This window comes from Pongo pygmaeus, chromosome 1 (assembly GCF_028885625.2).
Source record: "Pongo pygmaeus isolate AG05252 chromosome 1, NHGRI_mPonPyg2-v2.0_pri, whole genome shotgun sequence".
NCBI lineage: Eukaryota > Metazoa > Chordata > Mammalia > Primates > Hominidae > Pongo > Pongo pygmaeus.
The window spans coordinates 46506379-46534078 of record NC_072373.2 but is presented as its reverse complement, the minus strand read 5'-3'; the positions used below and the strand labels follow the sequence as shown (position 1 = coordinate 46534078).

At 44.3% G+C, this 27700-nt stretch overlaps 1 protein-coding gene and 1 pseudogene across 5 annotated transcripts in view; both read right to left on the bottom strand.

Annotated features, from left to right (window-relative positions):
* Positions 1-692: 692 nt before the first annotated feature.
* Positions 693-27700, bottom strand: part of LOC129017167 (alpha-1,3-mannosyl-glycoprotein 4-beta-N-acetylglucosaminyltransferase C-like) — a 45959-nt gene continuing 18951 nt past the window's right edge. For 3 of the 5 annotated variants that reach the window (XM_054457394.1, XM_054457422.1, XM_054457413.1), the window contains exon 5: positions 25927-26907. The gene's annotated coding sequence lies outside the window, so the exon portion shown is untranslated. Of the gene's footprint in view, positions 1272-12904; positions 15057-16012; positions 16143-25926; positions 26908-27700 lie in introns of those variants that run through there. The other 2 variants (XM_054457403.1, XM_054457386.1) reach the window with 2 other exon arrangements.
* Positions 13041-13798, bottom strand: LOC129017187 (alpha-1,3-mannosyl-glycoprotein 4-beta-N-acetylglucosaminyltransferase-like protein MGAT4E; annotated as a pseudogene).

Here is a 27700-nt window from a genome sequence, read left to right as displayed (position 1 = left end):
TAGAAATTCCATTTGACCCAGCCATCCCATTACTGGGTATATACCCAAAGGACTATAAATCATGCTGCTATAAAGACACATGCACACGTAAGTTTATTGCAGCATTATTCACAATAGCAAAGACTTGGAACCAACCCAAATGTCCAACAATGATAGACTGGATTAAGAAAATGTGGCACATATACACCATGGAATACTATGCAGCCATAAAAAATGATGAGTTCATGTCCTTTGTAGGGACATGGATGAAATTGGAAATCATCATTCTCAGTAAACTATCGCAAGAACAAAAAACCAAACACCGCATATTCTCACTCATAGGTGGGAATTGAACAATGAGAACACATGGACACAGGAAGGGGAACATCACACTTCGGGAACTGTTGTGGGGTGGGGGGAGGGGGGAGGGATAGTATTGGGAGATATACCTAATGCTAGATGACGAGTTGGTGGGTGCAGTGCACCAGCATGGCACATGTATACATATGTAACTTACCTGCACGTTGCGCACATGTACCATAGAGCCTAAAGTATAATAATAATAATAATAATAATAAAGAAAAAAAAGACATAAAAAAAAGAAACTTTAAGAAAATTGCTGACATTTAGTTATAACAACAAGAAACTTGAAGAAAATTGCTAGATATAAGATGAAGCTAAAATAGAATGAAGTCCATTTCACCATAATTATTAAATATACATTGATAGTTTAATATGCCAATATCAACAGAAAATACAAAGTACCCAGGAAATAAAAATAACAAAGGAGGTACAGAGCTCTTATGAGAAAATTATCAAATTTCCTTAAATGACAAACAAAGAAGCCTTCCCATTTCAGTGGATGGCAACTCCATCCTTCCAGTAGTTTGGAAAAAAACTTTGCAGTTATCCTTACTCCTTTTCTCAATGCTTACAACCAATTTTCAGAAAATTATTTTGGTTTCATCTTCAAAATGTATTCAACATTTGGCTGTTTTCACCACTTCCATTGCCACCACTCTGGTCTAAACCATCATCTTTTCTTGCCTGGATTCCTGCAGAAGCATCCTCATTGGCCCTGTTTCCATCCTTGTTCCTCTGTAATCTAGTCTCTACATAGTAGGCAGAGTATTACTTTTATAACTTCAGCCAGATCATGCCAAACCCTTCACTCAAAACCCTGCAATTCTTCTGCTTCACACTTGTTTATCTTCATTGTCTGTCTCCCGCTTTAGTATGTAAGCTCCATGAGGGTTGCAAACTTGGTCTGTTTACCGATGAACCTCAAGTGGCTAGGATAATGCAAATAATAAAAGAGGCAATTATTTGCTCTAGGAAAAAAATTACACACAAAATATAATCACAGATCGCTACTGCTTAATCAAGAGGTCAAACAATTCCCAAGCACAGTGAAGCTTCTAGGCTGGCTTGCCACATCTCCATAAATCCAGTCGGTAAGGAAAGAGTGGGCCCTTTAGCACCCATGACACAGCAGGCAGCATGGGCTTAACAGTTCCCCTTTCCCTGAAAGTTCCAAGAGGGAACTTGGTGAGCGGTAGCAATGTTGAGTGGGCCTGGGTGGATGTTGAGCACACAGTGGATCTGTCTCACAGCTGAGAAATGCTACGCTTAGGAAACCCCCAATCTTATAAGGGGATTACTAGCAAGCCTACCCAACCTTTGCCCCACAGGGAGACATTATCTTTATTTTTCTGGTTAGCAAAGAAATGTCTGGGGAGGGAGAAGTGGGGAGATCTTACTATCCCTTAATATGGCTGGAGAAACATGCCTCTAAGTTTCTCCCAGAGGGAGTCACTGTCTTGATAAACAAATCTGCCCTCTGCAAAAGGAAGACACTACCTTTAGCTTCTAAGGCTGTTTGCTGCCCAAACATGAAAAGATAGTCTGAGATGTACAAATGCTTTGGAGAATTGTCCCACAACTACTTGTTCAGCAGTGAATATTTTACAAAAGCATCATAATGTAATCATTGATTGAACTATATTGAAAGAATGGGGCTGGGTGAGGTGGCTTACACCTGTAATCCCAACACTTTGGGAGGCCAAGGCAGGTGGATCACTTGAGGCCAGGAGTTCGAGACCAGCCTGGCCAACATGGTAAAACCTCGTCTCTACTAAAAGTACAAAAATTAGCCAGGCATAGTGGTGGGTGCCTGTAATCCCAGCTACTCGGGAGGCTGAGGCACAAGAATCACTTGAACCCAGGAGGTGGAGGTTGCAGTGAGCTGAGATTGTGCCACTGCCCTCCAGCCTGGGTGACAGAGTGAAACTCTGTCTCAAAAAAAAAAAAAAAAAAAAAAAAAAAAAAAAAAAAAGAAAAGAAAAGAAAGAATAGGAGAAAGATAAATGCATATTTGAAAGATGGATGCAACACTAAAAGAAATAGTAGAAAGCGTTATAGTTATGTTTAGGGAACAGAACTAGGGCCAAGGGAGGTGGAGCTGTTTTTCTCTTTCTCTCCCCTTCCTCCCTTCCTCCCTTCCTCCCTTCCTCCCTTCCTCCCTTCCTCCCTTCCTCCCTTCCTCCCTTCCTTCCCTCCTTCCCTCCTTCCCTCTTTTCCTCTTTCCTTCCTTCCTTCCTTCCTTCCTTCCCTCCTTCCCTCCTTCCTCCCTTCCTTTCTCTCTTTCTTCCTTTCTCCCTTCCTTCCTTCCTTTTTTTTTCTTTCTTTCTTTCTTTTCTGTCTTTCTACAGAGTTTCACTCTTGTTGCCCAGGCTGGAGTACAGTGGCGTGATGTCGGCTCACTGCAACCTCCGTCTCCTGGGTTCAAGCGATTCTCCTGCCTCAGCCTCCCGAGTAGCTGGGATTACAGGCGCGCCACCATGCCCGGCTAATTTTGTATTTTTAGTAGAGATGGGGTTTCTCCATGCTGGTCAGGCTGGTCTCTAACTCCCGACCTCAGGTGATCCACCTGCCTCGGCCTCCCAAAGTGCTGGGATTACAGGCATAAGCCACCGTGCCCGGCTGGGGCAGTTTTTCATGATAATCCTTTTGTTGCTATTTTTTTTTTTTTAATCTCCAGTGATCTGTGATCATGCCTCATTGAACCTGACCGATCAGCAGCCTTTGATCCAGCTGATTATTACCTGCTTTTGAAGCACTATCTTCACAGCACACTCAATTGGTTTTCCTCCTACCTCTGTATCTACCCTTTCCCACTCTCTTTTCTTGGTCTCCCTTCATCTGCTCTACCTCTTAATGTTGAAATGATCCAGGGCTCCGTCCTTGCTAATCTCATGGCTTTATATGGTGACAAATCTCAAATTGTGCAACCAGGAAGTCATTAGAAATCGTGACAAGAACAAGTTTGGTTGAGTGGTAGAGGTAAAATCTTGGTTGGAGGGAGTCTGAGAGAGAAGTTCATAGATTTATAAAGTATAGGTATAATCCTTTCAAGGATTCAGATTATTTTTACACTATAAATCCCAAGTGAAACCTTATATTATTGACCAAACACAAATCTAAATGTAAAGACTTTACATTCATGAATTCTGTCCCTTATAGATATTTCTCCAGACACGTTTTATGTACCATGACTTATTTGTCGAGCTAGTGGTTTTGCCTTTTGTGGTGGAAATAATTTCTTTTGACCCATCTGCTGTTTGAAAAATCTATTCTCTCCTTGCATCATTTGAACACTCTGCTTGTAGTACAATTGTTTGAATGTGGTCTCACCCTGTCACAAAAGCTGTTGCTGATTTATCAAAGAGCAGGGTTTCTCAACCTTGACCCTACCGACATTTTGAGCTGGTCAATTCTTTGTTGTCAAGGGCTGTTCTGCCCATTATAGTTTGCTTAGCAGTATGAACCAAAAGTATCCAAGACAGGTCTCAATCAACTTAGAAAGTTTATTTTGCCAAGGTTAGGGATGAACCTGTGACACAGCCTCAGGAGGTCCTGACTACATGTCCCAAGGTGGTCAGAACACAGCTTGGTTTTATACATTTTAGGGAGACATGAGACATCAATCAATACATGTAAGATGTACTTTGGTTTGTTCTGGAAAGGCAGGACAACTTGAAGCAGGGGCTTCCAAGTCATAGGTAGATAAGAGACAAATGGTTGCATTATTTTGAGTCTTTGATCAGCTTTTCACTGAATATGCAATTTACGTGTGAGGTGGGGTTAGAGGAATGATCACTTATGCCTTAGTTTGGCTCAATGTATCTGCATTTTTACATAAACAAGAAGACAGAGGGAGCCAACAGATGTGCATTTGTCTCAGGTGAGCAGGATGAATTTGAGTTCTTTGTCCCACACCTGTGAAGAAAAGCTATCAATTTACTTTGCCAAGGTGGAATTCAACACAACAGTTTTAGGGTAAAGATCCTGAGGCCCACAAGGAATTTCCTTGCAGGCAAATTGTGAGGAAGGTATGTAGCTTTAAAAAACAAAAATCTTTGTAGCTATCTTATTTAGGAATAAAATGGGAGGCAGGGCTGGGCACGGTGGCTCCTGCCTATAATCCCAGCACTTAGGGAGGCTCAGGCGGGTGGATTGCCTGGGGTCAGGGGTTGAAGACCAGCCTGGCCAACATGGTGAAACTCCATCTCTACTGAAAATACAAAAATTAGCTGGGCCTGGTGGCAGGGACCTGTAATCCCAGCTACCTGGGAGGCTGAAACAGGAGAATTGCTTGAACCTGGGGGGGCAGAGGTTGCAGTGAGCCGAGATTGTGCCACTGCACTCCAGCCTGGGCAACAAGAGGAAAAACTCTGTCAAAAAAAAAAAAGGGAGGGAGGCAGGTTTGTCTGATTGACACAGTTCCCAGCTTGACTTTTCCCTTTGGCTTAGTGATTTTGGGGTCCTGAGATTTATTCTCTGTTCACAGCAGCATCCCCAGCGATTGCACTAGATGTCAATAGTATCCTCTAGCTGTGACAACCAAAAATATCTCCAGACATTGCTGAATGTCCCCCGGGGGGGATATTGCTCCTGATTGAGAACCACAGTTGAAAAGAGGACCCTGGAACAATAGAATGCAGGGATGCTTGGAAGAAGGTATATGTAGGGCGAGGGTAGAGTGGAAGTGGGGAAGCCAACTCAAACACTTCTTTGTGGTCTCATTTTATTTTTGCTTTTGCTCTGTTCTTTGCCGCTCTTTGTTGTTTAAAACAGCCCAAGTTTCAGCATCTGTTTTTTAGCATCTGCTACACTTCTTGCGCATCTTTCTTGCCATGGTAGAGGCTGGGGTGAAGAGCCAATATCTGGAGGGAATTAGTGACTTCCATGGGCACAGAAAGAGCCCTGGAAATAACTGAGATTGATTGTTTCTTTCTTTCTTTTTTTCTAATTGTTTCTTTATTCTTTGTTTTCCTGCCCACTACCCTTTATCGTGAGTGGTGCTGTGCCTTGATCAGTCTTTGCTAAGGACATGGTCTGAATTCAAGTCCAAGTTCTCCATGCCTCTTTGAGCCTTGTAATTTGTCAAAGAATAAAGGGAAAAATGGTATTCCAGGAAGTGAGTAGAGTGTAGGATGGCCAGTAGCAATGACCTGGCAGATGTAGGCAGTGGCTAGATGGTATTCTTGTGAAGAATTAGGAGTTAACCCTTTAAATGGTATTCTTGTGAAGAATTAGGAGTTAACCCTTTAAATAATGATGATACTGATGGTATTAGCTAATATAAACAAGCCCTTAGTACATGCCTGCTACTGTTTTAAGTGTGTTTCATTAATTAAATCATTTAATTTTCACAACCTCATGAGTAGGAGCTATTTTTATTCCTGTATTAGAGATGAGAAAAATGCCCAGAGGGATCAAAAGAACTTGCTCAAGAGGCAGAGCTATGTTTTTTATTCATGCACTCTGCCTTCAAATCCTCATTCTTAAGGCCAATGATATTTACATACATACCACATGGTCACTCTAAAAAATGCCAGTGACATTGAATAAGGTTCCTATGGAAGTTGGGGATGCTTTGTTAGTTTTTTGTTGGTTTTGTTTTGCCTTTAGTAATATCTGTAGTTGCTGGATTGTTTTCAGTGGGGAGATTTCCTCAGGTACTCGGACAAGGTTTCTGACAAGCATGAGAGGTCATCAGGGTTCCTCATGTCTTGATAAGATATCACTGACACCGAGTACTGACCCAGACATTGAACTGCTTCCATCTCTTACCACACCTCATCTCCCTGATATCTCTTCTCCCATGCTTACACAGATTTAACTCAGTAGTCCATCCCTATAGTCATTGCCTTGCATATATTTTTAACTTCTTTGCTTCTCAATTCATTGTATAAGATTGGAAAATCCACAACACAGTTTAAATCCAATGGTCAATCTTCTCTATTTATTCTGAGCCTGCACCTATTTAGCTCACCATGGCTGGGAGAAACACACAAACATGCTGATTGGTGTCGTGTTGAATTCATAATCAAGAGCCTTGAGTAGGCCCTTAATGTTGTCTGTAATGCTTCCCTAATCTCTTCTCTCTCATAATCTCATAGACAATTTCCCACCTTCTCTGTCCTCTAAGCCTCCCATATCTTTTCTCCATCCTCACTCTCAATTCATGACTTTGCCTCTTTTTTTTTTCACTGAGAAATTAAAGTAATCAGAAGAGAACTTCTACAGACTCCCTCCACCGTATCTACCCAGCCACCAGCTTTAGCACCCATATACTCTGCCTTCTCCACCTGTTACCATTAGTTAATTTAAAATCACTCCCTCTGCTCAAGCACTGGATCTCATCTCCCTTCCTCTAATGAAGAACATTGCTATACAATTCTCCTATAAATAAATTACCAGTGATTTATTTATCGGCTTCCTTCCTTCATGGCAATCAAGTTTGCTACATAGATTGACTTTTCCTTTCCCAAGAGATTTCTCTGTGGCGGGTGACACTGCTGGATAGCATTTTACCCATAGTAGAACTTCTTTCAAAATTGAAGTCAGTCCTCTCACATCCTGCTGCTGTTTCATCAATTAAGTTTATATAACGTTCTAAATCATTTGTTGTCATTTCCATGTTCATAGCATCTTCACTAGCAGTGGATTCCATTTCAAGAAAACCCCTTCTTTGATCATCCATAAGAAGTAACTCCTTACCGGTTTAAGTTTTATCATGAGATTGCAGCAATTCAGTCACATCTTCAGGCTTCATTTCTAATTCTAGTTCTCTTGAACCAGAGGTACCACCTTTGCAGGTACTTCCTCCACTGAAGTCTTGAACCCTTCAAAGTCATTCATGAAGGCTGGAATTGACTTCTTCCAGACTCTTGTCAATGTTGATATTTCGAACTCCTCTCATGAATAAGAAATGTTCTTAATGGCATCTGAAACGGTAAATGCTTTCAGAGATTTTTCAACTTATTTTTCCCAGATCCGTCAGAGGAATCATGCAACTATCACCTCACTAGGCCGGGTGCAGTGGCTCATGCCTGTAATCCCAGCACTTTGGGAGACTGAGGCCAGCAGATCACTTGAGGTCAGGAATTCCAGACCTGCCTGGGCAACATGGTGAAACCCCGTCTCTACTAAAAATAAAAAAATTAGCCATGCGTGGTGGCAGGTGCCTGTAGCTTTAGCTACTGAGGAGGCAGAAGCAGGAGAATCACTTGAAACCGGAAGGTGGAGGTGGCTGTGAGCCGAGATTGTGCCACTGCACTCCAGCCTGGGTGACGGAAGGAGACTCCGTCTCAAAAACAAACAAAACCAAAAAACCTATAGCCTTACTAAAAGTATTTCTTAAATCATAAGACTTGAAAGTCAAAATTACTCCTCGATCCATTCATAGATGGCAGAATGGATGTTGTATTGGCAGGCATAAAAACAATATTAATCTTCTTATACATCTCCATCAGAGTTCTTGGGTGATCAGGTGCATTGCCAATGAGCAATAATATTTTAAAAGTAATCTTTTTTTTTTGAGCAATAGTTCTCAACAGTGGACTTAAAATATTCAGCAAACCATGGTATCAACTGATGTGCTGTCATCCAGGCTTTGTTATTCCATTTCTAGAGCGCAGGTAGAGTAGATTTAGCTATTTCTTTAGGGCCCTAGGATTTTTTGAATGGTAAATGAGCATTGGCTTCAACTTAAAGCCACCAGCTGCATTAGCCCCAAACAGGAGAGTGAGCCTGTCCTTTAACACTTTGAAGCCAGGCATTGACTTCTCCTCTCTAGCTATGAAAGTCCTAGATGGCATCTTCTTCCATTAGAAGGCTGTTTTATTCACATTGACAATCTGTTGTTTAGTGTAGCCACTTTCATTAATGATCTTAGCTAGATCTTCTGGATAACTTGCTACACTTCAGCTCTTGCTGCTTTACCTTGCACTTTTATATTATGGGGAGGGCTTCTTTCCTTAAACTTATGAACCAATCTCTGCTGGCTTCAAACTTTTATTCTGCAGCTTCCTCACCTCTCTTAGCCTTCATAGAATTGAAGAGAGTTAGGGCCTTGCTCTGGATTAGGCTTTGGCTTAAGGGAATGTTTTGGCTGGTTTGAGCTATCCAGACCACTCAAACTTTCTCCCTGTCAACAATAAGTCTGTTTCACTTTCTTATCATTCATATGTTCACTGGAGTAGCACTTTAAATTTCCTTCAGAAACTTTTTATCTACATTCACAACTTAGCTAACTGTTTGACATAAGAGGCCTAGCTTTCAGCCTGTCTTGCATGCTGTCCTCGCTAAGCTTCATTTCTGGTTTTTGATTTAAAGAGAGAGACATGTGATTCTTCTTTTTACTTTAACACCTAGAGGCCAATGTAGGGTTATTAATTGGCATAATTTCTTTTCTTTCTTTCTCTTTTTTTTTTTTTTTTGAGACCAAGTTTCACTCTTGTTGCCCAGGCTGGAGTGCAATGGCACCATCTCGGCTCACCACAACGTCCGCCTCCCGGGTTCAAGTGATTCTCCTGCCTCAGCCTCTCGAGTAGCTGGGATTACAGGCATGTGCCACCACGCCCGGCTAATTTTGTATTTTTAGTAGAGATGGGGTTTCTCCATGTTGGTCAGGCTGATCTCGAACTCCCTACCTCAGGTGATCTCCCTGCCTCAGCCTCCCAAAGTGCTGAGATTACAGGTGTGAGCCACCGTGCTCGGCCTCTTTTTTTTTTTTTTTTTTTGAGATGGAGTTTTGCTCTGTTGCCCAGGCTGGAGTGCAGTCAGTGACATGATCTCGGCTCACTGCAACCTCTGCCTCTCAGGTTCAAATGATTCTCCTGCCTCAGCCTTCTGAGTAGCTGGGATTACAAGCATGTGCCACCATGCCTGGCTAATTTTTATATTTTTAGTAGAGATGGGGTTTCACTATGTTGGCCAGGATGGTCTCAAACCCCTGACCTCAGGTGATCTGCCTGCCTCGGCCTCCCAAAGTGCTAGGATTACAGGCGTGAGTCACCGCACCTGGCCAGTTGACATACTTTCAATATTGTGTCTCAGGGAGTAGAGAGGCCCAAGGAGAAGGAGAGGGATGGGGAGTGGCTGGCTGATTGGTGGAGCAGTCAGAACACACACAACATTTATTTATCAACTTTGCTGTCTTATAAGGGTTAGTTCATGGCACCCCCAAATAACATTAGTAACATCAAAGATCACTGACCACAGATCACCATGACAGATATAATAATAATGATGAAAAAGTTTGAAATATTTTGAGAATTACCAGAATGTGACACAGAGACATGAAGTGACACATGCTATTGGGGAAATGGTACTGATAGTCTTGATCAATGCAGGGTTGCCACAGACCTTCAATTTGTAAAACACACAATATCTGCAAAGTGCATTTTAAAGTGAAATGCAGTAAAGCAAGATATACCTGTATAATTTTCCATGCTGTTACCTCCAACTTTTTAAAAGTTATTAGATTCAGGTGAGCCTCTTATTGACAGGAAAAGCTGTATTTGTTTTCTGAGTAAGACAGTCTGTTTTTGGCTAATGCCAAAATGTAGTTAATTTCTGTTTTTAATAGATTATATTTATATTTATGGGTTTGTTTATCTCGAATGTGATTTATGTCACAGCACATACCTTTTATTTTTATTTTTATTCCCTCTTTTATTGCCTAAAAAGATTGGGATTGGTTGAGTTTTTCTTTTCTTCCCCATTACATTTCTTTTTCTCTCTAGTCTGGGCATTAAACACTATTTCTAGCATTTGGAATTATCCTAAAAACTTAACACAAATATTTTTACTTAATGTTTATAGTTACTATGATTACTTTTCCATTGAACTAGAAACTTAGAATACTTTAACCCTGATTAGCATCCCTCTTTCTCAATATATAAACATGTATGCACACATATTAAAAATATTTAAAAACGAACACTTCAGTATATAGTTATATATTTAGAAATCTATACACAAACAAGAAATTACTGTTTCAGTGTAAGTTAAAACAATTTTAGCTCCCTGTACATTTACTAATTTCCTTCTTTCTTTCTTTCTTTCTTTCTTTCTTTCTTTCTTTCTTTCTTTCTTTCTTTCTCTCTCTCTCTTTCTCTCTCTCTCTCTCCCTCTTTCTTTCTCTCTTTGTTTGTTTCTTTCTTTCTTTCTCTCTTTCTTCCTTTTTTTTTTTGAGAGGGAGTCTTACTCTGTTGCCCGGGCTGGAGTTCAGTGACGCTATCTTGGCACTGCCAAGTCAGTTCCATCCTCCCTCTCCCCGGTTCAAGCGATTCTCCTGCCTCAGCTTCCCGAGTAGCTGGGACTACAGGTGCCTGCCATGGCGCCTGGCTAGTTTTTGTATTTTTAGTAGAGATGGGGTTTCACCATGTTGGCCAGGTTGGTCTTGAACTCCTGACCTCAGGTGATCCACCCACCTTGGCCTCCTGAAGTGCTGGGATTACAGGCATAAGCCACTGTGCCCAGCCAACATTTACTAATTTCTTTCTTTTTTTTTTTTTGAGATGGAGTCTCACTTTGTCACCCAGGCTGGAGTGCAGTGGGGCAATCTCTGCTCACTACAACCTCCGCCTCCCGGGCTCAAGCAATTCTCCTGCCTCAGCCTCCCGAGTAGCTGGGATTGCAGGTGCGCACCACCACACACGGCTAAGTTTTGTATTTTTTTATAGAGATGGGGTTTCACCATGTTGGTCAGGCTGGTCTCAAACTCCTGACCTTGTGATCCACCCCCCTCGGCCTCCCAAACTGCTGAGATTATGGGTGTGAGCCACCACGCCCGGCCTTAACATTTACTAATTTCTTTTCTTTCTTTCTTTATTTTTTTTTTGAGTCTTGCTCTGTGGCCCAGACTGGAGTGCAGTGGCGTGATCTTGGCTTACTGCAGCTTCTGCCTCCCGGGTTCCAGCGATTCTCCTGCCTAAACTTCCTGGGTAGTTGGGATTACAGATGCATGCCACCATGCCTGGCTAATTTTTGTATTTTTAGTAGAGACGGGGTTTCACTATGTTGGCCAGGCTGGTCTCAAACTCCTGACCTCAGGTGATTCACCAGCCTTGGCCTCCCAAAGTGCTGGGATTACGGGTGTGATTACTGATTTTTGCTGTTAAGTCCCTTACTGCTGTCATCAATATTTGGTTCATCTTATTATTCATACGTCTTTAAAAGCATCCAACACTAAGTATGCATCCAGATATTTGCTGATTAGATACATGAAAGAATGTGTGAGCCTGTGAGCCCAACTTCTTATTTTCCAAAGGAAATAGGAAGAGTCTGCTGTAAGTGACATATTGTTTCTTCCCTCAAGAAGGTTACAGCTGCTGGTTTAGCTATTCTTAACTCTTTTTTTTTTTTTTTTTTTTTTTGAGACAGAGTCTCGCTCTGTCACCCAGGCTGGAGTGCAGTGGCGCGATCTCAGCTCACTGCAAGCTCTGCCTCCTGAGTTCACACCATTCTCCTGCCTCAGCCTCCCAAGTAGCTGGGACTACAGATGCCCACCACCACGCCCGGCTAATGTTTTTGTATTTTTAGCAGAGACAGGGTTTCACCGTGTTAGGCAGGATGGTCTCGATCTCCTGATCTCGTGATCCGCCTGCCTCTGCCTCCCAAAGTGCTGGGATTACAGGCGTGAGCCACCGTGCCCGGCCCTATTCTTAACTTTTTAGGAGAAGATATGGAACATATCAATGCTTGAATGAAAGTAAAGTATCTTCTCCTTAGAAAAAATGCACATATGAGCCTACAACAAATTTTGCACATAGTTCTAGGAAATTAACGGATACTTGAAGCATCCATTCCTGAAACCCAGCTCAGCAAACTTTGCTCTGGAAAGGTCTCAACCTTGGTACGTTGGAGGTTTGGGTCTACAGATGTGAACTAAAGTCAGTTCCATCCTCATTAATATACTATTAAGACTATTGCCAACTATAGAGCAATAATTCCCTCAAAGAGAGATCCGAGGGCATTATACCTGTATATAGACAAGAACAAGGCAGTTCATGGTGACACCTTCCCTCTCCCTGGCACCTGGAAGCCAGAAGGATGTTGTCTTGGCTTCACCCCTCATCAGACTGTGTCATCTATCTTCAAACTCGTCATTATGGGGACATTACATCTCATTTTGCCCAGGACAGTCCTGGTTTATATCTCCTGTTCTAGTGCAGTTTTTAAGAGTGCTTCCTTTCACTTTCAAAAGTGTCCTAGTTTGGGCTGAGCGCAGTGGTTCACGTCTGTAATCCCAGACCTTTGGGAGGCTGAGGCAGGTGGATCATCTGAGGTCGGGAGTTTGAGACCAGCCTGACCAACATGGAGAAACTCCGTCTCTACTGAAAATACAAAAAAATTAGCCAGGTGTGGTGGTGTATGCCTGTAATCCCAGCTACTCAGGAGACTGAGGCAGAAAAATCGCTTGAACCTGGGAGGCGGAGGTTGCGGTGAGCTGAGATTGTGCCATTGCACTCCAGCCTGGGCAACAAGAGCAAAACTCCGTCTCAAAAAAAAAAAAAGTGTCCTAGTTTGAGCAAAAATTGTATGACCACCCTACTAAGAATGAGTAGCCTTTGATTGGTGCCTGGATTTATTTCTTCCCAACCACATAGATTCCTTTCTCAGACCCAATTCTTCCAGAATCCCCATTGTGCCCTCTATCTCTCCTCTTCCTCAGGCTCAATCCAGACTTTGATCTGCTTGATCAGGAGTCAAGACTCTTGAGATGCCAACACCAGCAGCCGGATACAACTCAACTCTTCCACAGACTCTTCTTCAGAAAATACTACCTGGTCCAAATTTCCTCCCACCAGTGGCCCTAGCAGGGCATAGCGAGCACAGCTTTTGGGATCCTCCTGGGGGTCATAGCCCAGTTCCACTTGTCCCTGCTGCAGTTGGTACCTCCCGTCTTTGTCGGAGCCTATCAGCACCGCTGTCTGGGTGACTTTTGTGGCCTGTCCAGAATCACTGTCAAGCAGTTTCCTTTTAAAGGATTTAAGGTAGAGTAGCCCTCCTTGTTCAGTGTATCAGTGTATTGTGGAATCACAGCCAACATTGATACAATGTCAGTAAGGACAGTAGCAACAGGGTTGTCTGGTTCACCAAAGACCCTGTCCTTCTCCACAAGAAAGCATATGTCATCAAACACAGAATAATCGCCTGTGTGGTGGAAGACAGAGGGACTGAAATGAATAGGAACATTCTGGGCCAAGAGAAGACGAAATTCAGAGAGAAGCAAGTGAGTAGGGGTGTCCTTATGGAAGAGGAGGAGAAAAGCGGTCAGGCGGGAGAGGTCACTGGTGCGGAAAACTCTCCCAGAGATGTTCAGGTGGGAGAACTCCAGGATCACCCAAGGTAGTTCTTTCCAGGCTGATAAGGCTGAAGAGATGGCAGCAGCGAATTTGGGGGTGCAATCAATATGATCTTCCACCAATAGAAAGTAATCAGAGAGGTTACTAGCAAAGTTCATGAGGAGGGCATGATCTACTTTCTGTCTGGAACAGAGGGCTTCACAGGGTGACGAGTGATTAACGTCACTCAGATCTCCTGGGAGGGGGGAGCTACCATGGATCACCAGCAGCTTCCTGGCCCCAGTCTGTGGTGTGAGGAGACCTGAAATATTGGCAGCTGTTTGGCCAAGCCATTCAGGGTCAGGACCTGACAGGTGGACCAGCACCATGATATACTCCAGCTCACGTTCTGAGGAAGCTTGGAACACGGACTACAGGATGTCCAAGAGGTAGCTCCCACGAGGATGCTGCATTGAGGCAATCCCCACGGTCAGCAGTCCTGGGGGAGACATGAGGCACATGAGCACTTCAGGATGGTGAAGAGTTCCTAGGACTCTCCTCCCAGGTCTTCTCCTTATGCCGATCCCAGTGACAATTCACATTCCTTTTCCTGGGGCATGTAGTCCAGATGGGAGGTTAATATCTGATCAGAAATTGTGATGTGATTTTATTTGGTCAAAGTATTTTGGTCAATATTTGAAAGGCTCTTGGGGAAGCTTTATGAAGGGCAAGGCTCTCTCTCATGGGCAAGACTGCCAGGTACCAAAGGTAAATTGCTGGCTTGGCAAAGTATCTTAGCCTGGCCTTGACCTTCAGAGTTATCTCAGCTACCACAGGTCAACCAGACCTGGATTAGAGGATCTCTGGAAATCTATGTAAACCCAAGGGTCCAACAGTCTACTGCACTGAGATCTGAAGTCCACATGGCCCTCTTTGCCTACCCTCTACCCAATGCCTTTTCCCGCACTCCCTCTGGCTCCTCCCCCTTCCTATTTTCCCCTCCCTGGGGGCCGACCATGACTGAGCTTCACTATGGGACAGCTCCTTCCCAGGGTCATTATGGCCCTTCTGTCCTGTTGGTCATTCAAGGGGTGACCAGGTGGGAGGAAAACACACTCAGGATCATAACACAGACCAAATTCCACAGCATGGCCCTGCCTCAGAGCACACACACTCTTTCCTTGCCACAGGCCAGTCAGCTCCCTTTTCAACCCTCCTTCCTTTTTCTGGCTAAAATACCCTGGCTGATCTCCCAGTCAGGCCACTCCCTCCCAGGTACTCATCTTTTCCTGGGGAGGGGCTCCAGCCAGGGATTTGTAGCCAGCATGTTGGAGAAGAGGGGAGTCTCTGCATCTCCTTGAAGGTTCGCAGATGGTTCTTGCTTTCAGAGCTGATTTGTTTGACAGCTATTTGCCAAGCTATGTCCTCCTTTTCCTTCTGAGGATAAGATATGTCAGTCCTGAGGTTCACCCCCAGATTCTCTGGAGACAATTGAGGAGCAGATCCCCCTTTTAGGACAGGCTGGGCAAGCCCCAGCTTCCTGTGCCCAGGGAAGCCGAGTGTGGGGCTCAGGGAACCGCTTTCCCCACCTCATCATGAGACCACACACGCCTTTCCAGTAGAGGCCGTGGGTCCTAGGTTGGGAAGTGGGGCTCCCTGATTTGTCTGGAGTGCCTGCGGGAAGGGCTAAGGCTTGTGTGGAGTAAGCACTTGCCTGCCCCCACAGTTGTCAGGCTGGCCAGTGTCGTCTACCTCGACTTAGGCTTGGGCTAGGTTCTGTGAGATATGCTGGCGCCTGGTGCCTGGTCTTGTCCTCAAGGAACATAGGCCCCAGTGCCTCAATTCTAGAGTCCTTTCTTTTGCTCAAATCTGACCGTGCACACATTTCTGAACCATTCACCACACCTGCCCTGTGCTTAGCTCCAGCTGGTCTGAGGTGTTTTAGGAAAAATGTGGATTTCAAAGCCTGGTCAGGAACTGTGTGGGGTTTGGTCTTCTCACTTGCAGATGTTGTCCACTTGGGGAAGGGATTTCCAATCCTTCATGTGAGAAATGGGAAAAATAACATCTCCATGCTAGGTCCTGGTTGGGAGGTGACCAGCACCCAGGTGGTCCTCATCACCTGCTGGTCTTGCCAGTAAGCCTGGTCCTCTAGAGGTGGCTGATCACTGCCCTGTCCACACCTGGAGTACCCTTTCTTCCTCCCTTCCCCTAGTCAAATCTCACCCATATTTAAAGGCTGGTTCATATTTTTTTCTGACATTCTCCTGATTCTTCACATGTTCTCTCCTTAGAACTCCTATGATGAGACTAGAGTGTTTCACAAATTTGAGAAACTTTCCCTCCTAGTGAAGCGTTGACAAATTGCTGCAGCCTTGATTTCTGGTACTCACCAATAATACACTGTATTCAACATGCTTCTCTTTATTCTCTTGGAGAATGAAGACCAGGATGGCTAAGGACACAGCAACAGTGATATATCTCCATAGGCAGCAGTGCATGGTGCTGGGACTGGGAGCATCTCTGCAAAGAAATGTGAACTGGTTATATGTATCCTGAGTTCCTCTTGCTCAGAAAGCATCTGAGTATTTCCTTCTGCCTGGCAGCCTCCTACCTCCTTCCCCTCATCCCTCTTCCTGCACACTACTGCTTAAATATTTCTTTAAACTTTTTCCCTCCCAGTTCAACTCTTCCCACCACTTGTGCCATCTAAGGAAAGACAAAGATCATAGAGTTTGATTCTGTTCAGCCTCCACCTTCTTTCTCCCTTCCCTGCATTTCCAGGTAAAATTGGAGGAGCTACCTTCATTTATCCACTCTGGTTTAGAGACCCAACCAGAGGGGATGCGTTACCAAGAAGAGGAAATCAAGGAGTTAATTATATTTTCCCCCAGACTTCAAATTCAAGCCAAAGACTCCTCTTGGATTTATTGACCAATAAATTGGGTCTTCTCTATTAGTTCCCCATTACTTTTGCATCTGATCCTTTCCAGGATTATGTCAGGCAGATATGAGGTTTTGAATCAAATCAGAGGGATCGAAGGAAATGCTTATTTGTATGTCTTCCCCATGCTGGGACTAGTAAGAAGGATGAAACCTCAAAGTGGCCAAAAACTTCCAGTCATGTGCAAGTCTTCCCATGTTGGGAGTACTATATTCACTGATGTCTTTTTCTCTAACAGAAAATGTGGCTTGAGGGCTTATCACAGAGGAGGGATTTCTCCAAATTCAAGGAGAAAAACTTCTAATGAAGGATGGGGTCCCAGAGGGGCTCCTCTGAGGTAGCTGAAACTAGCCACCCCTCCTAGGAGACCCCACCTGACAACCATTGTTCTCCCTGAATGGGGACTGCTCGCCCCTCTGGCCTCATATCAAGCACCTGTTGATGAAGTGGGGTTGGAGGGTGGAATATACTTTCAAAGCCAGCTTTACAGTCTTTTACCTCGAACCCCGACATTTGGAAAGTAATTGTCAGTTACTTTCAGATTCAAACTGACAGACTCAAAGACAGTCGACATAGGTGACTTTTGAATGACCTCTTTCTGTATGAGAGGGCCCCTGGACGAGACACTGCTGCCATGCCACACCTCCATCCCCAGGATACTGCCTCACTGTGCTGCCTGGGGGGGCTCTCCTCGTCACCAGAAATTGGTCTTCAAATCTCCAGTTCTCTCTTGGGCCCACAACTGCCCAGTGGGCTGCTGAACTTTCCTTTTCTTCTCTTTATTTTTATTTTTTATTTATTGTTTTTGAGACAGAGTCTTGCTCTGTCACCCAGGCTGGAGTGCAGTGGTGCGATCTTGGCTCACTGCAACCTCTGCCTCCTGGGTTCAAGCGATTCTCCTGCCTCAGTCTCCCGAGTAGCTGGGATTACAGGCATGCGCCATCACGCCCAGCTAATTTTTGTATTTTTAGTAGAGACACGGTCTCACCATGTTGGCCAAGCTGGTCTTGAACCCCTGACCTCAAATCATCCACCCACCTCGGCCTCCTAAAGTGCTGCAATTGCAGGCATGAGCCACCCTTTTCTTCTCTTTATTCATTCTTTTCCATTGCTAGGAATTTATTTCCAGATCTTCCTCCCTACACTTATAACTTTACTTATATTCGTGTTGTTCTTACAAGGCCATATATTTTAAAACTGTAGGTTTGGCCAGGTGCAGTGGCTCACGCCTGTAATCCCAGCACTTTGGGAGGCTGAGGCGGGATCCCTTTGGATCCCTTGAGCTCAGGAGTTCAAGACCAGCCTGGGCAACATGGCAAGACATCATCTCTACAAAATTACAAAAATTACAAAAATTAGCTGGGTATGCTGGCGTACATCTGTAGTTCCAGCTACTCAGGAGGCCGAGGTGTGAGGATCGCCTGGACCCAGGAAGTTGCAGTGAGCTGTGATCATGCCACTGTACTCCAGCCTGGGTGGACTCCAGATACCCTGTCTCAAAAAAAAAAAAAAAAAAAAAAAAAAAAGAATAACAAGAGGAAGAAAAAAAAGAAAGAAACTGCCAAACTGTTTACCAAAGTGACTGTACCATTTTGCATATTGAGTGGAAAAACATAAGCTGTTTTTTCTATTCTTTCACACTACAACAATCAACACAGAAGACCTCGCCATGTTGGGAATATTATATCCACTAACGTCTTTTTGTCTAACAGAAAATGTGGCTTGAAGGCTTATCAAAAACCACATGTGGTTTTTGTTTTGTTTTGTTTTCCCACACACCAAGCAACAATCAGTTCTGCAGCAGACACCAGCTGTGTGTTCTCCAGCTGAGTTCAGTTCTGATACTATCTACCTGGAGAAAGCATCAGATCCCAGAGATTGAGGGCTCAGTCCTACAAGACCACCCCCCCTCTTCAGACACCAGTTGAAAGTCCAGGCCTCTGGAACTTCTGACTGACCAGCTTTAAGTTGGGGTTCCCACAGCCACTTCTTTGGGCTTTATTAATTTGCTGGAGGGCTCACAGAACTCAGGGAAACACCAGTGTTTACTGGAGGTTCCTGGAGGGTGGTGAGCCCAGGGAGGGCATAGAAGCTCCACACCCCATTCTCTACACCTCACCTTATTCATCTCTTCATCTGTATTCTTTGTAATATCCTTTATAATAAACCAGTAAATGCCCAACAAAAACAGAGTCAGGTGGGAAAAGCACTCAGGGAACATAATATCGTTCCAACAATGTAATCCTGCACAAGCCTGGCTGCTGAAACTGCCTTTGTAACCTGAAACCATTTTCATCTAGTAGCTACTGAAACAACCTGCTTAGACTCGGACTCGTTTTACCTACAGCCATCACTTATCAACTAGAGCTTGCCAGCTTCTCCAAGCTTTATTAATGCCAAGGAACTTTTTGGAAAAACAATACATAACATTCTCCCTTTTATTTTTATTTTTTGAGGCAAAGGCTCATTCTGTTGCCCAAGCTGGAGTGCAGCGACACGATTATGGCTTACTGCAGCCTTGCTCTCCTGGGCTTAAGTGATCCTCCTGCCTCACCTCCCAACTACCTGGGGTTACAGGCATGCACCACCATGCCTGGCTTATTTTTGTATTTTTTGTAAAGACAGGGTTTCACCATGTTGCCCAGGCTTGTCTCAAACTTCTTAAGCTCAAGCAATTCTCCTGTCTTGGCCTCCCCAAATGCTGGGATTACAGGTGTGAGCCACTGCACCTGGCAGAGTCTGAGAAGTTTGATCCAGATTGTGAAGACTCTTGTGAGTAATGCAGGGTTGGTGTTCACCTGGGAACAAGCTAGTAAACATTTGTGTCTTTAGGCATGCCCCATGTCCTAGCCACCTTTGCCCTTTCCCTCAGGCTCCCCAGACCTTTCAGGACCTTAGCAACAAAAAAGTTAAGACCTGGCTCTGCAGGGGGCTTCTAGGACTCTGCCTTAGCATGCTTGTTGCATCCAGATTATTAAATGTTTCAATCACCACTTCTGATACGGTGTAAAGGAAAATGGGCCAGGTGCTGTAGCTCATGCCTATAATCCTAGCATTTTGGGCGGCCAAGATGGGAGGATTGCTTGAGGTCAGAAGTTTGAAACCAGCCTGGGCAACACAGTGAGACCCCGTGTCTACCAAAAATTTTTTTAAATTAGCTGGCTGTGGTGGCATGCGACTGTAGTTCCAGCTACTTGGGAGGCAGAGGTGGGGGATTGCTTAAGCTAGGAGGTTGAGGCTGCAACGAGCCGTGATTACACCACTGCCAATACCCTATACTTAGTTTGGGTGACAGAGCAAGACTCTGACTCAAAAAAAAGAAGACAAGAAAAAAAGAAAGATAGAGTTGAGAGAGGTAATATTTACTGAGCAACTTTTTTGCCAGACACAGTGGTGATGGTGATGGTGATGGTGATGGGAAGTTACCTGCTAATGTGTTCGTGCTGAGTCCTCACAAATGCCATCGAATGTATTTATTATTGTCTCTATATTAAAGATGAGGAAATGAGGCCAAGAGAAGTGAAGGGAAGGAGCATTTATCAAGGGTCTGCTCTTGCTAGATGCTGCCTTGCTTCTGCCTTTGGCCATGGCTCTTTTTCTTTTTGATATTTGCATTTCCAGACTCTAACTCCTGGGAAGACTTAGCTCAGGGACCTTAGGATACCCAACTTAATGTTGACCTCCATCACCAAGTGTGTTCTCTGTTCTTCACCCCACAAACAGCTTTTAGAATGTACGGAAGATCAGCAAAAGACAGCGTGATGGACAGATTCATATAAAATGGTGGGGGACAATATAGTAGAAGAAAAACAAAACAGAAGCAGTTACTGAAACAGGGCTGGGTGCCCTCGAGTTTCCTACTCAACCTCTCTTCTACATTGGGTTTCTTACTCAACCTGTCTTCTACATGGGATGTTAGAAAATATCAGAAAGGGCTGGGAGAAGCTGAGAGGAGCTCATTAATCCTTACATTGATTTTGGCCTTATCCCAGATATTTTGAATGAGTATCAGGCTCTCTACAGTCAGTCCCAGCTCTCTTCTCAAAGAAATTGGGTCAGACAGCTGGGTAGATATCTACAGACCTTAGTCTACGTTCCAGGAAGATGTGGAGTCACTCTGACCACGCTGCCACTGGGACCAGAGGCTCCAGGCTTATTGGTAATATGATCAGGTTTAGTCTGTCCTATTGGGACAGCCTCCTAACCTGGGAGGCCAAGAGTTACTGGAGTTTCTCTGTTCCTTCCCTGCTCCCCAACTGGCATGTAATGCCTAGTGGGGATCCTTAACTAGTACCCAAGCCAGCTGATGGGGCTTGACTACCTACTCATACCCTTTTAAAATAACTAGGGCCTATTTTTGTTTGTTTGCTTAAGATGGCTTTTTTTTTTTTTTGAATGATCCAGCTTTGTATCAGAAATGTACTCTGTCTCTGAGCTGAACATCTCAAGCCCAGGGCCTCTTCAACTGGGTTGTGGTACAGATCATGTTCTACACAAGGGGAATGGCAGAAAACTAAAATCCACCAATAAAAGCCCCAGTTTGGGCTTTTCAAATGGGGAGCCATACACTTTAGAAAGGAAGGCCTTTTTCTGATTTTGGGGAATCACCTCTTCCAACCCTGAAGAGTCCAAAGTTGCAGGGATGGGAAATATAAAATCCCCCACTGGGCCATTGAAGTGATGGTACATGGGGTCCATGCCTGTGTCCACCCTTAGGTTCCCGGACCCATGTATTCTTCCTTCTGGAAGCCACATAGAGGTCTCTGATTTAATACATATGCCTCATCCTGAAGAATGGCATGCCATTGTTTCAGAGTGTCATCTCTGAGATGGCAATTCAGCTGTACCTTTAGAAAGCTATTCCAGTGCTCCACGAGGCCAGCTGCTCCTAGGTGGAGGGTAATATAATATGCCCAGTGGATCTCATGGTCAGGGGCCCACTTCTGTACCTCCCTTGCTGTGAAGTGGGTCCCCTGGTTGGACGCTATGTTGTATGGGATTCCATGCCTGATGTCATGCATTTTATAAGCTCCTAGATAGTGGTGCTGGCTGGGACACTGGGCAAGAAAAGACAAACCATATTCAAATACGATGGTCTATGAGGATGAACCACTGCCTTTCCAGGATAGAAAGGCCCAGTGTAGTAAACTTGCCACTGAGTGTCTGTTTGGTCATCTCAAAGAATGGGGCCATGTTGGGGACTTACATTAGTCCCCAGTGCTGACAGATTGTATATTCAAAGGCAGCAATAGCTAGGTCAGTTTTGGTAAGTGGGAGTCTATGCTGTTGAGTCCACATGTAGCCTCCATATCTGCCACAGTAGCCACTCCATTAATGTGTCCTAGTGCCACTTTCAGGTTGGCTAATGTCAGTTGGCCGAGTCATTTGTCTACATAGTTGTTCAGAGCCTCTTTCATGGGGACACTTTCTGGTGGGTACTTTTGAAGATACAAAATTCTTCATACTTTGTACACAAGCCCATTTGTCCTTCCACGTTCCTCTATCTCATCCTTCTTATCTCTTCTTCTAGTCCTTTTCCTTCCAGAAAAAGATCAGATAGCCAGACCTTTGGCCACTGTCCAGGAACTATGAATGACCAGGCACACTGCTCAGAGCTCTACCCACTGTGAAGATTTTCTTTCTCTACTGTGTTTCAGGTTGCCCCTGAATGTGGCTATCATGCAGCCACCATCCATTTTCAGCTTCTATCCACAATTTTTATTTTTTGAGACAGGGTCTCATTTTGTCACCCATGCTGAAGTGCAGTGGCATGAATACGGCTCACTACAACCTTGACCTCCTGGGCTTAAGCGATCCTCACTCCTCAGTCACTCAAGTAACTGGAACTACTGACATGCCCCACCATGCCTGGCTTTCACCACGTTGCCCAGGATTGTCTTGAATTTCTGAGCTCAAGTGATCTGCTGGCCTCAGCCTCCCAAAGTACTGGGATTACAGGCATGAGCCACCGCATCCCACCCTACCTACATATTGAGCAGACCTATATTTACACCAAGGTTTAGCCTTTTCCCTTTCTTCTGGCTGGTCATATGGGTCCCTCCATATGGCCATGGGTGTGAGTTGGGAGAGGGTATGGTGCTACTGTGCTAGTTGACATGGAAGTCTAAACTACCTGCTTTTGCAGCTTACTTATATCCTGACCCACTCAGGCTTGATCCCAGATATGCCTTTTGATGGATTGCTGCTGGGCCTGTACAACACTATGACTTCTGAGCTTATGACATAATTCAGCTCATAATGGGAAGTTTTGGACACATTAACCAGGCGCCCATGCTGAAGCATTGTGTATCCACCAGGGCTCAACTGCATGCCAAGAGATGTTTCTCAGAAAGCCTATAATTCTCTGATGCAGATGGTATGGTCTTACTCCAGAATCCCTTGTGATTCCCCACTGGGGCTTGTCACAAACTCTACTCTGTATCTTTCCCCATCACTCTCTGACACCACCAAGTGTGCTGGATCACATGGCCCAAGTTGCAAGACTTCTTTCCTTGTAGTCTGGGCCTGCTGTAAAGCCCTTTCTTGCTTCAGGACCTACTCTAAGCTGGCAGCTTTCAGTGTTGCCTAGTAAAGGAGCTGGAGCAGTATTCCCAGGCATGGAAAATACTGTCTCCAGAACCCAGAGAAGCCTACAATGCACTGTGCTTTCTTTCTCATGGTAGAGGAGGTAAGACACAGCAATTTGTCCTTTACTTTGGAGAGATTATCCTGACATTCCCCTGACCTTTGGAACCCTAAAAACTTCAGTCAACTGGGCGTGATGGCACATGCCTGTAATCCCAGCACTTTGGGAGGCCGAGGAGGTCGGATCACCTGAGGTTGGGAGTTTGAGACCAGCGTGACCAACCTGGTGAAGCCCTGTCTCTACTAAAAATACAAAATTAGCTGGGCGTGGTGGTGAGTGCCTGTAATCCCAGCTACTCGGGAAGGCTAAGGCAGGAGAATTGCTTGAACCTGGGAGGCGGAGGTTGCGGTGAGCCGAGATTGTGCCATTGCACACCAGCCTGGGCAACAAGAGCGAAACTCTGTCTCCAAAAAAACAAAACAAAACAAAACAAAAACACTTCAGTCAAGTGGGGCAAGAATCTATATCTTTGCAGGGTTTATTTCCTACCCTATTACCAAGGCCTCCGGCGTCTAAGTCACTGCTTGCTTGTCCTGCCTAATAAGCATGATGTCATTGATGTGATGGATTGACATGATGTTCTGTGGGATGTCTAGGCAGTCTAAATTTCTTTGGACTCTTATCGTGATAGAGGCCCAGAGAGTTAACATAGTTCTTGGGCAAAAATATGAATGAATATTGTCATTTCCTGTGAATATGAAATGTTTCTGACCTTTTATAAACAGAATAGACAAGAACACATTTGCCACATCAGTGACTGTGTAGCATAAACCAAGGGCCTATTAATGTTTTAGTAATGATACCATGTTTGGCACAGCAGTTGTGATCAGGGCTACTTAATTGGATGAGTTTGTCTATGGTCATTTTTCAGGATCCATGTGGTTTCTGCAGGGGCCAGACTAATGAATGAAACAGACATGCACTAAGGATCACTAGCTCTGTATATTTTAGGTCTTTAGTGGTGGCTCTAATCTCTGCCATCTTCCCCTAACCTAGTATATAATACTTTTTGATTTACTATCTTGGCCAAGGATGGGGGAAGTTTCAGAGGCTTAGTCTTCCCCACTATGATTGCTCTTATTCCATAGGCCAAGGATCCAATATGGTGCCCCAATATGCATTAACTTATACTTGAGACAAATATATCACTTCCTGCTTAGGGTCTGGGAAAATGACCACTGTGGGTCTGTGGACCCAGTGGTCTCATGGTAAGCATGACTTTGGCAAAGACTCCATTTATAACCTGGCCCCCTTAAGCCTTAAGCTTTGAATCTCTGGACATGAACATCAACTCAGACCTTGTGTTCAACAGTTGTGAAAATGTCTGAGTAGGCCAGGCGCGGTGGCTCAAGCCTGTAATCCCAGCACTTTGGGAGGCCAAGGCAGGTGGCTCATGAGGTCAGGAGATCGAGATCATCCTGGCTAACATGGTGAAACCCCGTCTCTACTAAAAATACAAAAATTAGCCAGGCGTGGTGGTGGGTGCCTGTAGTCTCAGCTACTCGGGAGGGAGGCTGAGGCAGGAGAATGGCGTGAACCCAGGAAGCAGAGCTTGCAGTGAGCTGAGATTGCGCCACTGTGCTCCAGCCTGGGTGACACAGCCAGACTCTGTCTCAAAAAAAAAAAAAAAAAAAAGAAAAGAAAATGTCTGAGTATTCCAGAGTTGCATAAACCTTCATAGATGGCTGTAGGTCCCTTTGGGTAAAGACTGGGGGAATTGTTACAGGACATGTGTGTTTCAGTGTTCCAGGTTCTTTCCTTCTAAGGATCTGACCATCTCCTCTATCAATCAGTATGGATCTGAATATATATATATATATTTTTTATATACATATGTATTTATATATATATTTTATATACATATGTATTTATATATATATTTTATATATATATATATATTTTTTTGAGACAGAGTCCGGCTCTGTCACCCAGGCTGGAGTGCAGTGGCATGATCTCGGCTCATTGCAACCTCCTCCTCCCAGGTTCAAGCAATTCTCCTGTCTCAGCCTCCCAAGTTGCTGGGACTACAGGCACATACTACCAGGCCTGGCTAATTTTTTTGTATTTTTTTTTTTTTAGTAGAAAACAGGGTTTCACCATATTGGTCAAGCTGGTCTCGAACTCCTGACCTCAGCTGATCCACCTGCCTTGGCTTCCCAAAGTGCTGGGATTACAGGCGTGAGTCACCACTCCTGGCCTTGTCTGTATATATATATATATATATATATATATTTCTTTTTTGAGATGGAGTCTCGCTCTGTTGCCCAGGCTGGAGTGCAGTGGTGCAATCCTGGCTCACTGCAACCTCCGCCTCCCAAATTCAAGCGATTCTCCTGCCTCAGCCTCCCAAGTAGCTGGGATTACAGGTGCATGCCGCCACACTCGGCTAAGTTTTTTTATATTTTTAATAGAGACGGGGTTTCACTATGTTGGCCAGGCTGGTCTCGATCTCCTGACCTTGTGATCCACCTGCCTCCGCCTCCCAAAGTGCTGGGATTACAGGTGTGCCACTGCGCCTGGCCATCTGCGTATTTTTTTCTACAATGATGCTATGCTCTATTAGCCTATTTTAACCTCTATTACTACAAGTCTCTGAAAGTCATGAATAAGCCAGTCCCAAGTCCTCATCTTGCCATCTGTTTTCTTAGATCACAGAAATTTACCAAAATTTGCATTAGTTCACACTTGCCAAGAAGCTGACACAAAAACTGGGGTTAGACACCAGAGAGATTTATTAGTGAAGGGAGAAGGAAATGGCGGGGAGAAAATTCAGCCTGTAGGGAAGGTATGACAATTGTGGAAGGTGACAGAGAAAGGATTGGCTAGGGAAAGGCCAGGACTGCAGTGTTGTCCAAGGAAGTTTGGAATAGGCTTATTGGGAGTCCTCAGGCTAAAATCACCTGTCGGAGGTGTCTCTCATCTTGCCAAAAGGGGCTGGCTTAGTACCATTCTGCTGTGGTTAGTCACAGCCCAGGGAAAGTGAAGCCTTGGCACCACACTGCGGTAGGTCCAAAGGGGAGTGGTGGGGCCCATCACGCTGGCCACAGTGAAGATTTGATCCCTGCACTCTCATGGCTGCCATATATGCTTGACACATTCCCCTGCATCTGATGCCCCCAAACCTCAACCTCCTATATTTGTTCCCATGCCATTATTCTGGTTCCAGATTTTCTAGTTCTTTCTAACCACTTTGATTATAACTTATTAGGACACTCTGTCTGGCTTTTTATTTGAGTTCTTCCCAAGTATTCCTCTTTTTATTTTATTTTATTTTTTTTTGAGACAGGGTCTTGTTCTGTCACCCAGATTGGGATGCAGTGATACGATCATAGCTCATTGCAGCCTTGACCTCCAAGGCTCAAGCAATCCTCCTGCCTCAGCCTCCCTAGTAGTTGGGACTACAGGGGTGCACCACTACACCTGGATTTTTTTTTTTTTTTTTTTTTTTTTGGTAGAGATGAGGTCTTGCTTTGTTGCCCAGACTGATCTTGAACTCCTGACTTCAAGCAGTCCTCCTGCCTTGACTTCCCAAAGTGCTAGGATTATAGGCAGGAGCCACCAAGCCGAGCTCCAAGTATTCCTCTTACAGTGTTCCTTTCCTCTTCTTTTCTCCTTGCCTTCATGGATTATAGTTTTCAAGGTAGTGAAAACCCCTCTGCAGGCATTGCACATGAGTTGAACTCAGGGATCAGATTTTTCTGGAAATAAAGATTTCATAGTCAAATTGAAATAAAGATGTTAGTAAAATAGCCAGTGTTTCCTATCAGAAACACCCAAGTTACTTATAATCCCATAGATATGACTAGAGAAGCTAGCAGAAATCACAGCAAATTATTTTTAGTAATTTTAATAGTATTTACAAAGGAATGCTCTGGCATTTTGGCTGATTATGTAGAAGGGAACTGTGCCTAAACATAAAAGGTACTCAAATAAACGTTTATGGAATGAATGAATACCTTATAATGGAAAAATGAGATCACAGAGAAATGAGTCATGTTCTTAGCCGATCAACTTTTTCCTGTCACATAGGAAGTTATCTTTAACGAATCCATTTCCTGGCTGGTGGAAGGACTTTTGTTTCCTCTCATGCACTGTTAGTGTCTTCTGACATGAGCATCACTTAGTCTCATTCATATGTTCCTGTTCTTTATAGAGGTCTGGCATTACTGATCCAAGGAAAGAATTTTGGATGGTAGACCCTTTTAGATAGAACACTGGAGAAGGAGCTGGGCATAGTGGCTCATGCCTGTAATCCCAGCACTTTGAGAGGCTGAAGTGGGAGGATTACTCGAGCCAAAGAGTTTGAGACCAGTTTGGGCAATATAGTGAGACCCCATGTCTACAAAAAATAAAAAAAAATTAGCTGGGCCTGGTGGCATGCATCTGTGATCCCAGCTACTTGGGAGGAAGAGGTGGGGGAATTGCTTGGGTCCTGAGTTGAGTTGGCCCCTGCAGTGAACTATGATCATGCTACTGCACTCCAGCCTGGGT